The following is an 18,284-nucleotide window of genomic DNA, read 5'->3' on the forward strand; positions in this document are numbered from 1 at the left end:
CGCATTTGTATCACCACCTTGATTGATAAAAATGACATTGCGACTTTTCAACATGCACCTTGCAGCAGTATCGTACAACCAATACCCCTTGGTATCCTCTTCAAATCCAACGAGCACACACTCTTATGATTTAGGATCCCATTTCTGTCGCTTCACCATGTGAATCTGTACCATCGTTTTCGTACCAAACACCCGGACATGTGCAAATTCCGGTTTATTGCCGCCCCACACTTCTTTGGTGACAAATCATGCCTATTGGACAGCGATCTATTCATCAAATATACAGCTGTCTGCACAGCTTCTACCCAGAATGTTTTCGGCAGCTTTGCTTCGTACAGCATACAACGCGCCTTTTCCACAATTGTTCCGTTAGCATGTTATGCCATTCCATTCTGTTCCAGCGTGTACTCAAATGTTGTCTGATGCCGTATACCATGCTTCTGTAAATATTTTAGAAATATATTATTAATGTATTCTTTGCCATTGTCGGTTCGAAGCACATTCATTTTTCTCTCACTCTGCCGTTCTGTCTTCACATGGAAGTCTTAGAAGCATTCTAGCATTTCATCAGCAGACTTGCTTTTCAAAAAGTACACCCACACTCGTCGCGACATATCATCAATAAAAGTTATATAATAACGATTACCTCCCAAAGATGACACTTCCATGGGACCAGAAATATCCGAGAGAATTTTTCCCAGCAATCCATCAGCTCTCGTTCCACTCTTACTGAAAGGCAACCGCGTCTGTCGGATTTGTTCGATGGGAAAGCAATCACCAATCGAATCTTTTTCCTTCATTCGCATACCATTCACGACACCATTGGCCATCTTTCTCATGTTGCTTGTATTCATATGGCCTAACCGCTTTTGCCATATTTCCATAGAATGATCTGAGCATGCCAGTACCTTATTTTGTTCACACGATTTCCGTTCGATTATCTTGAACAAATCGTTATCCATCACACCAGTCGCAATAACAATACTATCACTATTCATTATTCGGCATCCTTCGTTATCAAAAACTACTGTATTCCCCTTTTGCACTATTCGTGACACAACTATAGTACCAATCTTTCGATGAATATGCAGTGACACCGACTGCATATTCATCGAAAGATTGGGAATATAGTGAACATCGTGAACTGGTAGAGTACCCCTTTGTCTACTCTTAGCCGGATAAAGTTTTACAGTGCAACATGCTTTGACCTGCATGGTCCTATTGTTCGCAGCCAGGACCGTTTTGATTCTATCCTTCACGGCTTCCAAGAGTTTGAGGTTACGTGTCATATGCATCGTGGCACCAGAATTTACATACCAATCGCTTTCTGCACCTTCACCAACACTTAACGCATTCGATCTTACATTAGATTGATCATCGCATTGTCTAGCGATGTGGCCAAATTTATGACATTTCCAACATTTAGGGCCTTTGTGATCAAATCTTCTAGGCTGGTTCTTTCCGCGTACCTTGGGTGTATCACGTTTCACGACACATATTTTTTTATGCCTCGAATCTTCTTCCTCTTGCAACAGAATCAATTTCACCAGATCGCCCGTTATCGCTGTGCCTGAATTCTTCATTGAATGCCATCACCATCGGCTGGTAACGTTCAGGTAACCCAGGAGAAGCGCACCGACAAATCGTTCTGGAATCGTGAAATCGATCGCGTTTAATTTACGGCCTGTAGAAATAATTTTGTTCGCATACTGTTTCATGGATCCACAGCTCTCCAAGTCGGTTCTAATTAGCTTGTAAAGCAGACCAACTTCTCGTGCTAAGCCCGTTTCTTCAAACGCGTCCCACAGCTTCTTCCACGCTTGAGCGCTCGCGCTTTCTTATCCTTTATGTAATTCGCGGCCTCTACTGTTCCGTCGGCTTTCACAATAGGCTCGACGGCGTCCCACAGGTCTTCGACTTCTAAAAACGTCTGCACAGCGAATTTCCATGTCGACCAACTCTCGTTCTACCAGTCGTTCGATTCCGATATTTTTCACGATTTCGGACATTTTTGTGGATCTGGGCCCATAACCTGTTAAAATATTTGTCGATTCAAAGAGGATTCTTACGCACGTGTTGTCTGGTTGAAGGTTTTAGCAAAAGAGAACGAGGTTTATTCAACAATTGACGTTCTTGCTTATTCGACGTTACGCTTAGCCTTTGTCGTCGTTTACATATGAGCGGATCGACTTCTTGCGCGTCGCACTTATTCAACAGATTTTGATAAGATAAGAGAATTCCCATATTATAACCAGTTTTCGAATTCTAACAAACAACTTGCATGGAACTATTGGGAGCAAATACAACATTTTGTCCAAGCTTCACAATTTTTTGACGTGATAAATACATCGCCGCACTTATAGCAAAGGACATTTTGTATCAAAGTGTGACTCTTTTGCTGAGTTTTAGATTGGTTTAAAATATTTGATACATCTTTTAATGCCACTTTTTGTAAAAGATTCGTCCTGTATTTATCTGAAGTTAGCTCTGCAGATTTTTCTTGTCGATTTCGGTGTGGTTTCAATTGTTTTTTGCTAGTGTGCAGACAGGTTGAGAAATGCTAATATTTTCGGAGTCTGCTGTGTCTAAATAAACAAATAGTAACATGATGTTGATTATCTTACAAAGTTAATTCAAACGAAATCAATTTGGCTATTGTTTAGTGTAGCTAGCTCTAAAGGTTGTACAGTTTCTGATATACTTTGCTGTGATATGAAATTGTTGACAACAAAATCATCTTCTTTAAAAACCGATGGGTTGAATGGATGTATTCCTGTAGCAGAAAATCCATTTCTTGCAGTTGATCTGGTTGCAGCTTTTTCAAACGCTTCTTTTACTAGCGACGGAATGTTTTAGAGTGAAACTGATTTTGCTACGAAACATTAGAAGAAGACATATAGTTAGGAAAAAAACTGATAATTGGTGTTGTTTGTCAACAGCGTCTCTAATTTGACAGATGCGTTGCGGAGATGTGAGAGAGAAGGACATATAGCGCCGGCCAAGTAGCGATAGTCGAAAAGGTTCATCCCGAAGGAGTTGCGAACAACGGATGAACTTGCACAAGCTAAGTAGAATGACCGTTATTTAGTTTGCGTGTGGTTTTAAAACAGGCACAGTGATGATAAACGACCTCTTTCTACCATTGTGCCAAGAAGATGTAAGTCAGTGTATTTTTAATTTTGATTTTAATTTAATTTTGAATTGAAAAAAAAAATGAAGTTTTCGTTTTTCCACTGCGCAAAAGAAAGAGCTTTGTTGCTGGACACAATAATAGGTAACAATGCATAATAATTACCTGGGTTATTTTTCATAAAAGTTTTTTTGTGGCTTGAATGTCCGTCCATAACTAGCAGTATCGGAGAATCTACAGTTGGTCTTGTAAATGCTAAAAAATGGTCGAACCATTGCATGCACGTTTCCATAGTGCTCCAGCCATTCTTACTGCAACCGAACTTTGATCCTTCTGGAGCACCAGTTTTTAGACCTTCGTTAAGTCTTTGTCTGGCATAGATAAACATCGGAGGTGAATAGTCTCCCCATGCAGACATGGCCATAATTTCAGCAGTATTAGTGCCCCTTTCACTGCTAGATATCACTCCAACTTGATGTTCTCCCCTCTTGGCAAGAACTTTGTTCGGTTTTGTATGTACAGGCGACCCCCGAGTTACGACTGTATTTGGGACCGAAAAAAGAGCTCAAAGCAAGGCGTAAGTCGAAATCGTCGTAAGTCGAGAACAAATCGTTTATAACCACAGGTTGTGAGTCGAAAGCTTAATTCAAATATTCCGTTAAGTTTTATGAATTTCCCATACAGTTACACGATTATACTACTATATTTAAGACAACAAAAAGTTATATTTTGTAGCAAATTTTATAGTTCAATGTATATTATATTTCGTTCAATATCATTAGTGTAAATAGAGAAAATATAAATGTAAAGAGCACTATTATTCATCATCTGCTTTATTTTTTGACGATGAAATTTTCTATAGACAACTGCTTTAATGCATTTTTCTTTTCGTTGTAAATTGCCTTATAATACGCAAACTCATCATTTACACGGCTTTTGAATGCTGCGAAATGCTGTTCATCGCTTTCCTGTGCTTCGATTTCAGATAAAGCAATGCTCAGATGCTCAAATGCTTTAGCTAATTTGGCTGCTGAAAAATCTCTCTTATGCACGCTAGGCACCTCACAACTTACAGTAGCAGCCTCATCATCAGAACTGTTGTTTTGTTCCTCAATAGATTGCATTTCCAACAACTCGTTATTTGATAACGGCTCATTTTGATAAATAATAAGCTCATTGATGTCATCAATGTTTGCCTCAATGTGTAAATGCAACAGTAGGGATGCACATTGTTGTCTTATTTGTAGCACGTCATCTGCACTATTTTCTTCTAGAAAATCGTAATTTTCCTCATGAAATACATTTTTCCAACATCTATTCAATGTTACTTGCGTTACCTCATTCCAAGCCGCTGAAATGTTGTTGATAGCGTCATAAACATTGTATTTTTTCCAGAACTCGATCAATGTCTCATGATTTGTTTCTATGCTCTCAATAGCCTTTGAAAATGTTCGACGTAGGTAGTACGATTTGAAAGTGGCAATCACACCCTGGTCCATGGGCTGCAACAGTGCAGTCGTCCTGGGAGGGAAAAACACCACCTCTACATTAGGATGAATTTCATTTAAATCGACAGGATGTCCTGGGGCATTATCCAACAAAAGCAGAACTTTGAAAGGAATTTTGAGTTTTTCGAAATATGCTTTTACTTCTGGAATAAAATTTTCTTTAAACCATTCCAAGAAAATTACTCTAGTCACCCATGCTTTCTTGTTTGCTTTCCATATCACTGGAAGCGTCTGCGTGTCAATATTCTTAAATGCTCTTGGCTTCAGTGAGTGATACACTGCAAGTGGTTTAAGCTTGCAGTTTCCAGATAAATTACCTCCTAACATTATGGTAATCCGTTCCTTAGCTATTTTGAAGCCTGGCATTGATTCAACTTCCTTGGAAATGAAGCTACGTGATGGCATTTTTTCCAATACAACGCCGTCTCATCGACGTTAAATATCTGCTCAGCAAGATACCCTTTTGTGTTTACAATATCGGCCAACTGCTTTGGAAATGATATCGCTGCAATTTCATCTGCACTGGATGCTTCACCGGTGATCTTAATATTATGCAGATTTGAACGTTTTTTGAACCGATTAAACCAACCAGCGCTAGCTTTAAAATCTTCTAGATCCTCTCTTTCTGACTTAGATCGTAAATCCTCGTACAATGATTTGGCTTTCTCTTGGATGTTTCTAGTGCTTAATGGAATTCTTTTATCCGTGATATCGTCTATCCAAATGATAAGTAGTCTTTCCATTTCGGTTAATGTACCTAGCCTTTTTTGGGTTACAATCGTTCCTTGTAACGATATATTACCTTTAGTACAATCTTTGATACGATCTTTGTTTTTTATGATTGTTTTAATCGTCGATACCGGCCGTTTCTTTTGTCTGGCAATTGAAGCAAAATCTTTCCCACTTTCATACATACGTATTATCTCCAGCTTGTCCACAAAACTGATGGTACTTCTTTGCTTTGTTTTGTTCTCTGCTATTATCTTTTTTAAACCTTTCTCCATTTTTGACTCTATTTAATGATCTATAAATAATATTAACACAATGCAAAATACGGTAGTGTAAGTACGTTTGAAGAAAAAGTCTCCAGCGAAGAAAAATACTCACTGCTTGAGTTTAAGTTCACTCTTCAATACCAAACATATGTGAATAACAACTGCAAGCCACGAGAGTTGAAGCGCACTAATTCAAATGTTTCTAGGCCAGTGCGCATTCATACAAGAAAATGTAGAAGCATTCACACCAATGCACGGGAACATGTGTTGGAGTTGCAAAAACCATCGATCTCCAACACAGGCTAAATTGCATTGTCCGCGCCCCACCGCAGATCGTATTGTCTACACGCCAGCGCCGACAGTATTGTTCGCACGCCAGCACAGACAATAGTGATGGGTAAACTCGACAAATCGCAACATCGAAGTGGCTCCGGAAGGTATGTGAAAGGAGTGTGGTATGTTGTATGGTATGTGAATACTCAGTGCTCCAAACCGTGTGCTAAACCATTTGGAGCCGCCGGGATCATTTGGCTCCGGGTGGAATCGTGGAGGAATTACTGATAATCAGAAACCTTTCGGCGCTGTGGGTACGAAATCGAGAGCCCATCACTAGTAGCCAGGATTGTTTTATACGTGATTCAACACATACATACATGTTGTATCACACACGGTTTTCGCGCAAAACGTCGATGATGAACACGAGACACACGAAACCGACAACCAAGAGAACATTCCCAACAAAAAAGAATAGAGGGACAAATAATATAAAAGAAAGCATGTGAAATGTGTTTATACTTTTTTCTAAAAAAGAAATCTAAAAAAAATCGTTACGGATAATATGATCTAGAAATCGTTTTCAATTGTATATTATTTAATCTTCTCGACATCATTTCGATATTCCCTTAAAGTAATTATCGAGAATGTATTAGTTTATTCCAAACATTTAATTTTTTTATTCAGTGAAGGCCATTAATTTTTAACGGTTGCCGGTGAAAATTAAAAAATAACTGTCAATTTGAACAAAATAACAACTGTCAACTGTCAACATCAAAATCGTCGTATCTGCGAATCGTCGTATCTCGAGGGGGTCGTAACTCGGGGGACGCCTGTACCTGAAATGATTGAAAGAGATGCAATAAATATGCTTTTTATACAAAACATTACATATACATTCTGTGGAGAATCCGGTTTCATCCATGCTCCATATTTTGTGCGGAGGAAAATCTTGTTCGCTAAATACCGCGTCCAACACATCAAAAAATTGCCTTACGCTTTCTTTGTTAAAGCCTGTAGCCTTAGCAAAAGATATATGTTTTGGTGTTCTCACTGTAATGTTTGGATGTGGATCCATGAATCCTTTCAACCAATTCACTCCTGCGAGCCTAAGAGTTTTATTAAATGGGAGTGCTATATTGTTCGATTCGGCTACCTCGAAAGCAACTCTTCTCATTTCTCTTGGCGTCAGCCCATAGCATTGTTTCGCCATGGTTATGATGTGTTTTTGGGTAAAAGTAACAAGTTTTGTTACTTTTACCAAAAAAAAACTGACCGTTACCACGCGACCGACCAAAGTCTATCTTTCAAATAAAAAATATTTAAAACTGCGATGAAAATAAAAGTTTTATGTTTTAAGATTAAACAATATCAAGGAAATTTAATTCTGAAACACAAGTAATATACAAAGTTTATGAAAAATAGTCAATAAAAGTTCTAATAAACTCTTGAAGCTTTAAATTGGAGTAACATTTCCAAAATTAGAAAATAAAACAATATGTAAAATGCACCTGTTCTTACTTTCCTCTGAATCGTTATCCGGTTGCTATGGATCGCAATCCATGAGAATGGATCGCAATCAACTTAGTCTGAATCGTTGTCAGCTACATTTGGATCGTTTTCAGCTACGTTTGGATCGCTCTCAGATCCCTTTGGATTTTGAAGTAGCTCGCGCAAATTTCACTGCAGCGCAACCGTTTATTCAGTGACCGCGGGACACATTTGCATCCCAAGGAAAAAAATAAATATTTAATGCATTCAATTGTAAAATCTAATCGTATTTTTTTATTTGAAGCTTACATCACTATTCCACCTACACCTGTTCTCACTTTCCTCTGAATCTTTATCCGGTTGCTATGGATCGCAATCAACTACGTCTGAATCGTTTTCAGCTACGTTTGGATCGTTTTTAGCAACTTTTGAATCGCTCTCAGCTACCTTTGGATTTTGCGGTTGTTCGCGCAAATTTTATTGCAGCGCAACTGCTGATTCAGTGACCGCGGGACACATTTGCATCCCAAGGAAAGCATTAAATATCTATTTAATGCATTCAATTATGAAATCTAATAATATGTTTTATGTGAAGTTTACATCGCCATTCGTACTTTATTGATTATTTGGCCAAGTTTTCCAAACAAACCTGCACAATCTACTTCTTTTTGACGTAACGACCTGTGTGGTCATTCGGTCCTGTTTAGGCTTTCGAGATTTCGTGGTCAGTTCATTCATTCATTCATTCAGTTCTGTTTAGGCTTTCGAGATATTCCTTCTTTGCTGTCTGGTTGGGAATCTATTCTGACGCGTAGAAGCCGACAAATCTGTCGAATGTTATTCATTGCTTAAAAATGGGGTTTCAGCACAAGTTCTCAATTGGGTTCAAACATAGATTAATATGAAATTGTTACTTTTCATATCGTCTTTTATGATGTGAATCGTAAGGTACGCCAAGCGGTCACTAAATAAAATTTGCGACGCAACGAAATTTGCGCGAGGTACCGCAAAATCCAAAGATAACTGAGAGCGATCCAAACATTGCTGAAAACGATTCAGACGTAGTTGAAAATGATTCAGAGGTAGTTGAAAACGATTCAGACGTAGTTGAAAACGATCCATTCTCATGGATTGCGATCCATAGCAACCGGATAAAGATTCAGAGGAAAGTGAGAACAGTTGTAACAAGTTAAAAATACGTAGACAACGGTTTTAATCCTAGGGATCTTACCTAAATGACGAATTGTCAAAATGCTCTAGATTTTTACGTAGAATAAAGAGAAGATGTCTGAGCTAATATAATAAAATAAGAATAAAGAGAAGAAGAGAGCTGCCAATTCTGTTATAAAATCTGACAGATAGGCGAGATAATCGCGGTTTGTGTATGGAACCATCCTTGGTCTGGTGACGATTGAATGTGCCAAGAAGAAATATTTTTTTATCGATTTGCGAATCAAATTATTTATTTGACATAGTTGATGCAAAATAGAATCCACAACCCGTTTCTTTACTCGTTTTTTTTTTTCAAACAAATTTACCAGGAAAAGTAAAAAGAATCGGGGTTTGCGTTACCGCGAAAATCTCAGGAATACCGAAGTTGGAAGGAATCTCTGCGAAACAGCTATCGCGATCGGAGGCGCGGAAGATTTGACAGCCCAACTGTTCTACAACTGTTATAAACAAGGTGCGAATTTCACGGTACCGCGACGATCTCGGTTGGTCTGTATAACGTATGAAATGTCGATTTCTGATGTTCGGATGAAAAAAAAATTAGTGTTAAACAATTTTTTATCAAACGAAAACAATTCATTTATCAAACCCATATATCTGCAACAATCGTCGCATTTTACAATTGCCGACGATTCTGATTTTGCGCTTTTTTGCTAAAGTCTGGATGGCCAAATGCTCTACATGACGACACCTCCTTTTTACCCATTTTACTCTGCCTGATTTACTTAATCCACCTCGGTCCCAATATGGAGTTTGCCTGTTCGTTTCACCTACCCGGTTTTGGCAGGAAGCTGGGTTCTGGTGGAATATGGCTGCAACAACATCTTCGAATAAACGCAGGAAAAATGTTGAATGAAATCATGTTTGACAGAAGAGTGAATCAAGTCGATATATTAAAAAATGTAGCTTTCTAACATTTATTATTTTATTTATTGATTTTCTTAAGCCCAAAAACCCAGAACCTTACAGAATAATTGCAACCATATGTAAACACAAAAACTGATCTTCGGCATAACTCACAGAAAATAGAAAGCGAAAGTAAAACACAAAATATAACAGGAGAGAAATGCACCATATAAATAAAGATACAAGATATGACCGAGCACGCACGCAGACAGAAACACAGTTACGCACAGTACGTGCAGTTGAGCAGTTCTGTTAAGTCGTTTCGGTCAAATCTTAACTCTTACAAACAAGTCAAATGTGTAGTTAATTTAATTGTGTCCATTCTTCTCTTGGAGCCCCGATGGCTTCCAGCGGTCATCCGAAAACTCCGCTCTGTTCCAATGAAATGTACCTTGTGAGTGATGTCTAAAAATACAACCCCATTGATCTACCCCGTCGCGTACGAACCGAATGTTACATGTTGTATAATAATAACAATTTCTTACTTCTAATAAAAACTTCTTGACAACTACGCATTTGACTTTGCTAAAAAATCCACTCGAGATGAAATAAAAGAAGACCAGGTTGAATTTCAATTTTCAGTTTGACAATTGGCTTAGCTCTGAAGAATAAATTCCATAATTTGAATGACTGTATTGCTCTTTTTTAAGAAGCCTTAATAACAGAGATTTACAAGTCAATTTTATTTAAACCGTTGTCTATTTAATAAATTTGGCCTGCGCGTCCACAACTTGAAACCAAAATCATTATCACTCCTTTATTAGGTAGTGGAATATTCATGGTAAAAATATCGTTTTTTATTTATGTCATCTTTGTAATTATCGCATTTTTTTTCTTTATGTGTGTTGTGACCCGACCTGCCGAACTTGCAATCGCCGTTACTGCAGTCACTCACCACTGACAGTCCTGCCAGCGTGTCGATGTGTTACTGTGAGCGGTTCGGCAGGACAGGGCAATGATCGCATGCCAGGCCAACGAAGGGGAGCGATGGTGCCGAACACGTTGGATGTAACGCGCACTTACAAGAATGTCCTCGGTGTAAGCCGTCGCAAGTTTTTAATAAATCATTTATATTAATTGATAAAGTTTAATAACGTGTGCAGTATATGTAGCTAGTAATACCCAACATTAAATATCACAAAAACCTCGTTACAACACAAAAATGTGTTATACAAATTAATCGCAATAACTTCAATCGTACGCTGTTTATATAATTTGAAACAACCAGGCACCGTAGCCTCATCTAGAGTCATCTGTCAAATCATCTGCCCATTTTGCCCCATGTGCGACTGCCCATTTTGCCCCCATCGCATTATTTGATTGTTTTTGCTTATATTTATTTATTTATTTATTTATTTATTTATTTATTTCATATATATAAACCGACGGACCATCATGTCTAATCGGCAACCTTATAATTAAATTAAGGAGCATATAAATAAACATCTAGTTATAAGCAAACATTACATGTGACGTAGACGCAATTTCTCCTTGAACGTGGAAGTAGACATACTAAAATCGAACAAATCTAACACTTCATTGAACTCGAGGGACATACGTATAATAGGGTGTCCCTGGCTATGGTTGTTGCGGGTACGCGGAACACGGAGATGGAAATTGGATCTAAGAATCCGACAGGGAGCGAACAAATTGATGCTGGCTAGTAATGCCGGGGAATCGATCTCTCCGTTAAGGAGCCGAAATATGAAAAGGCATTGGGCGTTTTTACGTCGAGAGCAGAGTGGTTCAAGTCCGAGAAGCAGACACCGCTGATGGTAGGTGGGCCGAGCGTGGTGGGATTGCCATGGAAGGAGTCGAACCGCGTACCTGGTGAGTCTCCGTTGAATGGCTTCGAGGCGATTGATGTCACCAACGCCAAGCGGGCACCAGATCGGACAGCAGTACTCCAGGCACGACCTTACGATGGCACAGAAGATCGACTTGACGCACATGGGATCGGTAAACTCGCTACAGGTCCGCGTAATTAAACCAAGTAGCTGATTTCCCTTCGCAACAACGCTATCGATGTGAGGGCGAAATGACATCTTCTGATCGAGTAGCACCCCCAGATCACGGATACATGTCGTGCGAGCCAAAGCCGTGTTGAGCATAGTGTATGTAAACGTGATGGGGTGACGGGCTCTGCTGAATGATATACACTGGCATTTATCAGCACACACTTGGAGAGCGTTTCTGCTGCACCAGCTATCCAGATTCTCAAGGATCGTTTGAAGGCGTACACAGTCACTGTCGTTTCTAACTGGAGCGAATATTTTTACATCGTCGGCGTACATTAGGTGTTGGCCTGGCGGTAAAACGAAAGATAGATCATTAATATAGATGAGGAAGAGTAGCGGTCCCAAATTACTCCCTTGAGGCACACCGGAGGAGCTGGTGAAAGAGTGAGAACGATGAGATCCTATACTTATGTAGTACGAACGACCAGTTAAATATGAACGCAGCCAGGTGATGTGCCAGTCGAGGAAACCGAGTTTTTTTAGCTTCGAAAGTAGAATATCATGAGAAATACTATCGAACGCAGCCCTGAAGTCGATATATACTGCATCAACTTGAGTACCACGATCCATGTTGTCGAAGCAGTAGCCAACAAATTCAGCAAGATTTGTGGTGGAAGATCTCCTTGGGAGAAATCCATGCTGACTAGGGCTCATATAGTTTTGAACTGCTGTGAGTAGCGGATTGTATAGAATGAGCTCAAACACCTTTGCACAAGCGCATAGGGATACAATGCCACGATAATTACTAGCATGAAGTCGACTGCCTTTTTTATGGATAGGAATCATTCGCGCGTGTTTCCAGGACTCAGGATACGTGCCACGCATAAGGGAATCATTAAATATTTTGGCAAGAATGGGTGCGAGTGATTGACGGCAGTGCTTCAATATGTATGCGGGAATATTGTCAGGTCCAGATGATGTAGATGGTTTTATATCGTTGAGTGTGCACGCAATTAATGCTTCGTCAATTGTGGGTATAATAAAATCGATAGCATCCGATGGAGTATTGCGGGTGGCCTCTGCTAGTGTGTTAGGATTGTGAACAGGAAGGGTGAATGCATCAGCGAAACGATTGGCGAGAGTGTTGCAAATATCGGATGTATCGATACTAGTTTGGCCATTGTAGCTCATTGACGGAGGGATACTTCTTATATTGCGCCGTTTGTTCCAGAAGCTCCAGAACCGTGTCGGCTTAGAAAATAGCTGCCTTTCAGTACGGCGAATGAAGGAGCGGTAGAGCACACGATTATGTCGACGATAATTGTTCAGTGCATCGAAAAAAATTCTCCTATGCAGCGATGATCTCGTTCTACTGTAATCCGCGTAGGCTTTTGATTTTATTTTTTTCAACCGTCTTAAAGATGCATTAGACCAATCGGGGCCAGGCTTTCGTTGAGCAACAGGAACGCAGGAATTAATCGCTGAGCGCATAAAAACGCTAAAGCAATCGGTGGCTTCGTCGATAGTGGAAAAGTTGGAGCAGTCAAAATTACGGTCAAACGACACAATAAGGGCATTCATACGTTCCACATTCGTTTTGAAGAAAATTCTATTGACTGTACTGCGAGTGTGACTGTTGGTGGTGTGGGATAGTTGTACGGGATAATAAATCATCATATCCAATGAAGGATGATGAAAGTCCTCACTTAGAAGTGGAATACTACAGTGTGTTACGTATGGAGGAAGTTCTCTAGAGCCGAAGTACCATTCACAGAGTGCAGAGGTGTGATTGAGTCGCACAAAATATTGGTTGCGGCAAGGTTTGCGAAGACCAGATCCAATTGACGCCCAGATTGATTTGCAATACCACTCAACTGAAATAATCCGGTACTATGCAACCCATCAACGAAATCGGTATTAGCCACGGAATTGCATAAAGGTGCATAATGCATGACAGAATAACATGGAGAGCAATCGGTGGCTTCTGATGTATTAGTCAGCTCCCATCTGATATCAGGTTTATTGAAATCTCCGAAGACGTATAATAAATCGCTCTCTTTAATGCGGCTTGAAATTTCACGTACACTATCATGTAAAGCGTTCATCACTGCGGGGTCATTCGCATGACTAGGCGGAATGTAAACAACGCCGATGTAAACAGAGACACCTGGCAGCAATGTTTTGATCCAAAGTTGTTCCAGTATGGTATTAGGCGATGCGATTTCACATGTCGGTATTGAAGAGGAACTTGCAATTAAAACACCCCCACCGCGTGAGAGGGCACTGTTGGAAAGATTCCTATCGCACCTGTAGATATGATAATGATCGTCAGTGAGGAGCGAAGAAGGTATGGACTGAGTAAGCCAAGTCTCGGTAAGAATGATAAAATCATATTCTGATTCTGATAGCGCCAGGCGAAGATTTGTAGTTTTCGTTCGTAGACCACGTACATTTTGGTAGTAGATAGAGAGACTGGGATGAGCTGAACGAGGTGCATCGCCGGATGCTGTGCAAGATTGCTATTCATCCGACGGGCCAGCGTCAGCAGATTCATCAGTCCGTTTAGCGTTTCGCTTCGGTCGTTTTTTAGGAGCGGCTAAGCATTCGGGAGGTGACCTAGTAGGTGTGGTGGTAACAAGCATTCGCTCATTAAGGTCAAGATGTGGTTCGTTTGTAAACAAAGCTGCGTCTGTAGTGGTCATGGCAGGTGAGGAAATCGTAACGGGCTGTGCGAGCGTATCTGTTGTAGTAGTTGGCATCGCGGCACTCCCTCCAGAATGTGAGAGAGGATTATGATAAGTGTCGGTAGCGGGAGTAACGTTTTGATCGAGCATCGAATTTGTTTCAGTTGTTGCACAGGTATTAGTGTTATAATTATTGGTCCGATAGTCACGGAACTCTCGGTAGGTAAGAGCAGAGGGCCATGTGTTAGGTGAGAGAGCCTTGTTGCGTAGAGTGGCTGGTATGCCCACCTTAAATGAGATAAATGAGAGTGTACTAGTGTCGGCACCAAGCTTCGTCAAACGGTGTACAGACACATCCCGCTTATCGAGTGCTAGCCGTACTTGTACCATGAGAGAAATCTGCTCAGTGGTAACCGATGGGGAGAAACGCGTAAAGAATAGCCACATTCGCGTATCGGTGTGTGGGATGGTGTCTAGTGTGTCAGAATCGAGCGGCGATCCCGATCCTCTGAGTAGTGGTGTTTGCGGGTTGTAAACTGGTGGCATATTGGTGAAGGATGACGGTTCGTTCGCACTCACACTAAGAGAAGCGGCTAATGATGGATACTGTTGTAGTGTGGGTGTAATAGTACCGGGGATATTTTTGACCACTGAATTAAACAATTTAGGCGCTGAATTGTGATGAATGGGCCGTTGAGACGGTAAATCGGTGGCGGCATGCGTCGATCGCAAGCAGGAACGGATCTCCGCCTTTAAAACTTCCAGAAGCTCTAACTTAATAGCTGTGGTATGCTGTGACAGCTCGCTACGGAGGCCCGCTTTAAGGTCGGCTATGCTGGACAGTAGGTCGACAGAAGTGTGAGTGTACGGGGTGGATGACCTCAACACGGCCGTACGCGGATCCTTGTGAAACTTTACACAGGCTTTACAGGCCCAAAAAAGTTGTGCACAGGACTCTATAGTAGCGGAAAGTTCCTCAGAAAGTCCGCTGCATGAGAAGTGAAACTCAGAGTTGCACCAACCCTGGCATTTCACAATGCGATCAGCAGCTACGATGTCGTTAGCGCAGGCGGAACAAATACCAGCCATTGCTTTGTGGATGAGCGATTGATTGTGATGTTGAAGCGACGTAATGATTGTGGGCCGGAAAACGTTTCCAGGTGATTGACGGTGAATAATCCAGTTGTTAAACAAAACCAGGCAATGAAGTCACCTACACCAGCAACAAGTTCAGCAAAGATACAGGCTTTCTCGGAATAATATTGAAAATAGTCGGAGCGCAGATATTATTTTGAAAACTGCATCAATTCGCATACTTTCTTCGAACAAATTGTACAAAGGAACGACAGAAACGCATTTATGAATCAATCGTTAAACCTTATTTTCGAGGAGGTAAATATTACATCAATATGCTACTCAACCTTATTTTGCATTTTTCATGATTATTTGTTATGTGAGGGTTATGAAACTTACATAGTGTTCATAGAACACTCTAATGAATACATTTTGAGCATTGGAAAGTATCTTTATAGTCAAATAATGCTTAAATAGAGGGTGCCCATTTTGCCCCGCTTTCTCCTACTGCATGGAAACCGTCCCAAAATCGAACATACCGTCATTATCTCAAAACATACCGCATTGGTATTTTGTTTCATAAGTTTCTATTGGTCTATTCACTGAATGGTGCTACTGTGGTGCAGCGATGGCGCCTTTTCACGGAAAGAAAACCGGCAATGGACGGGATACGAACCAGCAACGATCAACACCGAGACGATGCACTTACTTTGCGTGGTTCGTCGGTTGGACAGTGAGTGTCGCGTCTTGAGGCACCGTTATTGCCGGTGATCAGAAGCAGCACACTCGTGGCAGATGTGAATGATGTCTTCAACGGGATACACACTTGCCCGATGAAATGCTAGACGCGCTTCACTAATGTTCATCTCGTTGCACAGGTATTTTAGGTAAAACGCTGTGCGATGCTGTGATGCTGCGTCGTCTATAGATAGTGATTTCGGCAGATAATGTTTTCTTGCGCTGTGTTCAACGGACTGTTGTTTTTTTGTTGCATCGTTAGATCATTGTCGTTCGTTATGTTCCCGTAATGTTATCGATCGTAGCAGGGCCGTCGAGGACCATTTTTCGGGAGGTCAGTTTTGGGGGTACATTTCCAAGCTTATGAAATGAAAGTCGTAGAGGAGTTTTACAGCAAGCGTAACATCCTATCCTAACAGTCCGAACGAATCTGGTCTGCCTTGATCGGATATGGTTTTATTTATACTCAAAAAAAAGTTATGGATGCCGTACATTTGGTTGTGGTTTGTGTTTTTTGTTTTTGTGTTGTTTTTGCTTAAAGCCAACTGTTTAGCTTCTGCTTGGTGTTGGAAAAAACTTGGGATTTGATACTGTAGGCCGTTCTATTTTCCGCGGTATTTTTCTATGTGTTATGGTTTACAATGTGTACGGTATAGTGTGAGGTGTTTTTGTGTGGAGTGTCACAAAACTGTCTCTTTTTGGTGTTGTGGGTTCTAACGCATATGGTGTTACTGCCTTTGGCTCCCGGTGTGGCTATCTTTGCTTACGCTGGCTATTGATGGTAAGTTGCTATGCGTTGTGAGTTCACCTACTTTTCCATAAGTGTGTCTCAATCGTCTCTTCTGCGAAATGTACAAAAGATGCTAGGGATAAAGGGATAAGGGGATGGTACATGCAACGAACGGCATAATTGCATGCAACCCAACCGTCTAAAGAGAAAGGCACAGACATTTCTTCGCGTGAAAGTACGGCTCCGTTCACTCTCGAGAGTCGCCCCCAAATTGGTCGCATGCAAGAATGCCCTTAAGGATCACCGATACTTAACAGTCATCATCACACAACTTACCTGGAGCACCATCGTCTTATTTACACGGCAGCCTCCTTGCGGGCGATTCCCATTAGACATTTGCTTGGCTGGAAGAATAGTAAAGAACTTTGCATTGAAATTAGTAAGTTTATTGTTTTTTTTTTTTGTTCTTCAGGGAGGAAACCATGCGTCGGGTCCCTTGGACGGCTGCATAGCAGGGACCACCCCCCGGGTACTGCCGGATGCCTTCCGACTAAAACCTCCCCGAGCCTTCAGCATTTTGGTGTGCAGAAAACTGGTATAGACGAATCAGCAGATATCGTCTTGGCGCCGCCCTGTGACGTTGGGGTTAGATACTTCTGGCGTATGAGTCTTACTACTTTGCACTAAATAGCGTAAAGGCTAATGACACTACCGAGCACAAGTCCGCTTCTCCTGCCTCTGTATTTATTGACGGATGCACCCTACTAGATCCACCAAACCGTTGAAAAGTTACATGAAAATCAGTGACTACTCCCGTTGCCGTCAGCGCATTAAGGCTTTTGGCCTGCTGCAGATGGTATGTGCGGGTCTGCTCACGGTAGCAGAAAGGAAATCAAAGAAAGCTTCAAGCAAAAGTAAGTGCTGCACAAAGTGCAGCAAATACGTTTTCCTTATGTTTCCGGCGAAAAGCATACTCCGTCTACCCTTTTTCTTAAGGAAGTGCTTAAGCCATCTCCATAAATTTTCCACCGTTTGCGTGTGGACAGTGTCATCATCTGGATTTATGAAATGCGTAGTGTGGTTTTCGGTGGCATGCGAATATCCCACTTGGTCCAGTTGATTGTAACCGCGCCAACAGTCCATTAAAATCCTGGTCCCCGCAGTAACGTTGGTCTGTATAATGTAGCTCAATATTGGTGCGGTTCTCTTGGCTAGAGAGGAATATTTCTTTCATCTCGTGGCAAATACCACCAACCAACTAGTGTTGGGAGATTCAGGATTCGGTAGATTCGAAGATTCAATCACAAGAAAGATTCTATCGGATTGGATTCCATTTGTAGAATTTGAATCCCCAAAAGATTCCTTTGCGATTGGGATCTGATTGCAATTTGATTGGGATTGGTTTCGTTTGCAATTCGATTGGGATTCGTTTGGGATTCGATATGGATTCTGATTGGGATTGGGTTTGCGATTCGATTGGGATTGGGATTCGCTTTCGATTCGGTTGGGATTGGGATTCTAATTGGGATTTGATTGGGATTGGGATTCAGATTGAGATTCGAATTGC

Source organism: Anopheles merus, chromosome 2L, assembly GCF_017562075.2.
Source record: "Anopheles merus strain MAF chromosome 2L, AmerM5.1, whole genome shotgun sequence".
NCBI classification, from domain to species: Eukaryota; Metazoa; Arthropoda; class Insecta; order Diptera; family Culicidae; genus Anopheles; species Anopheles merus.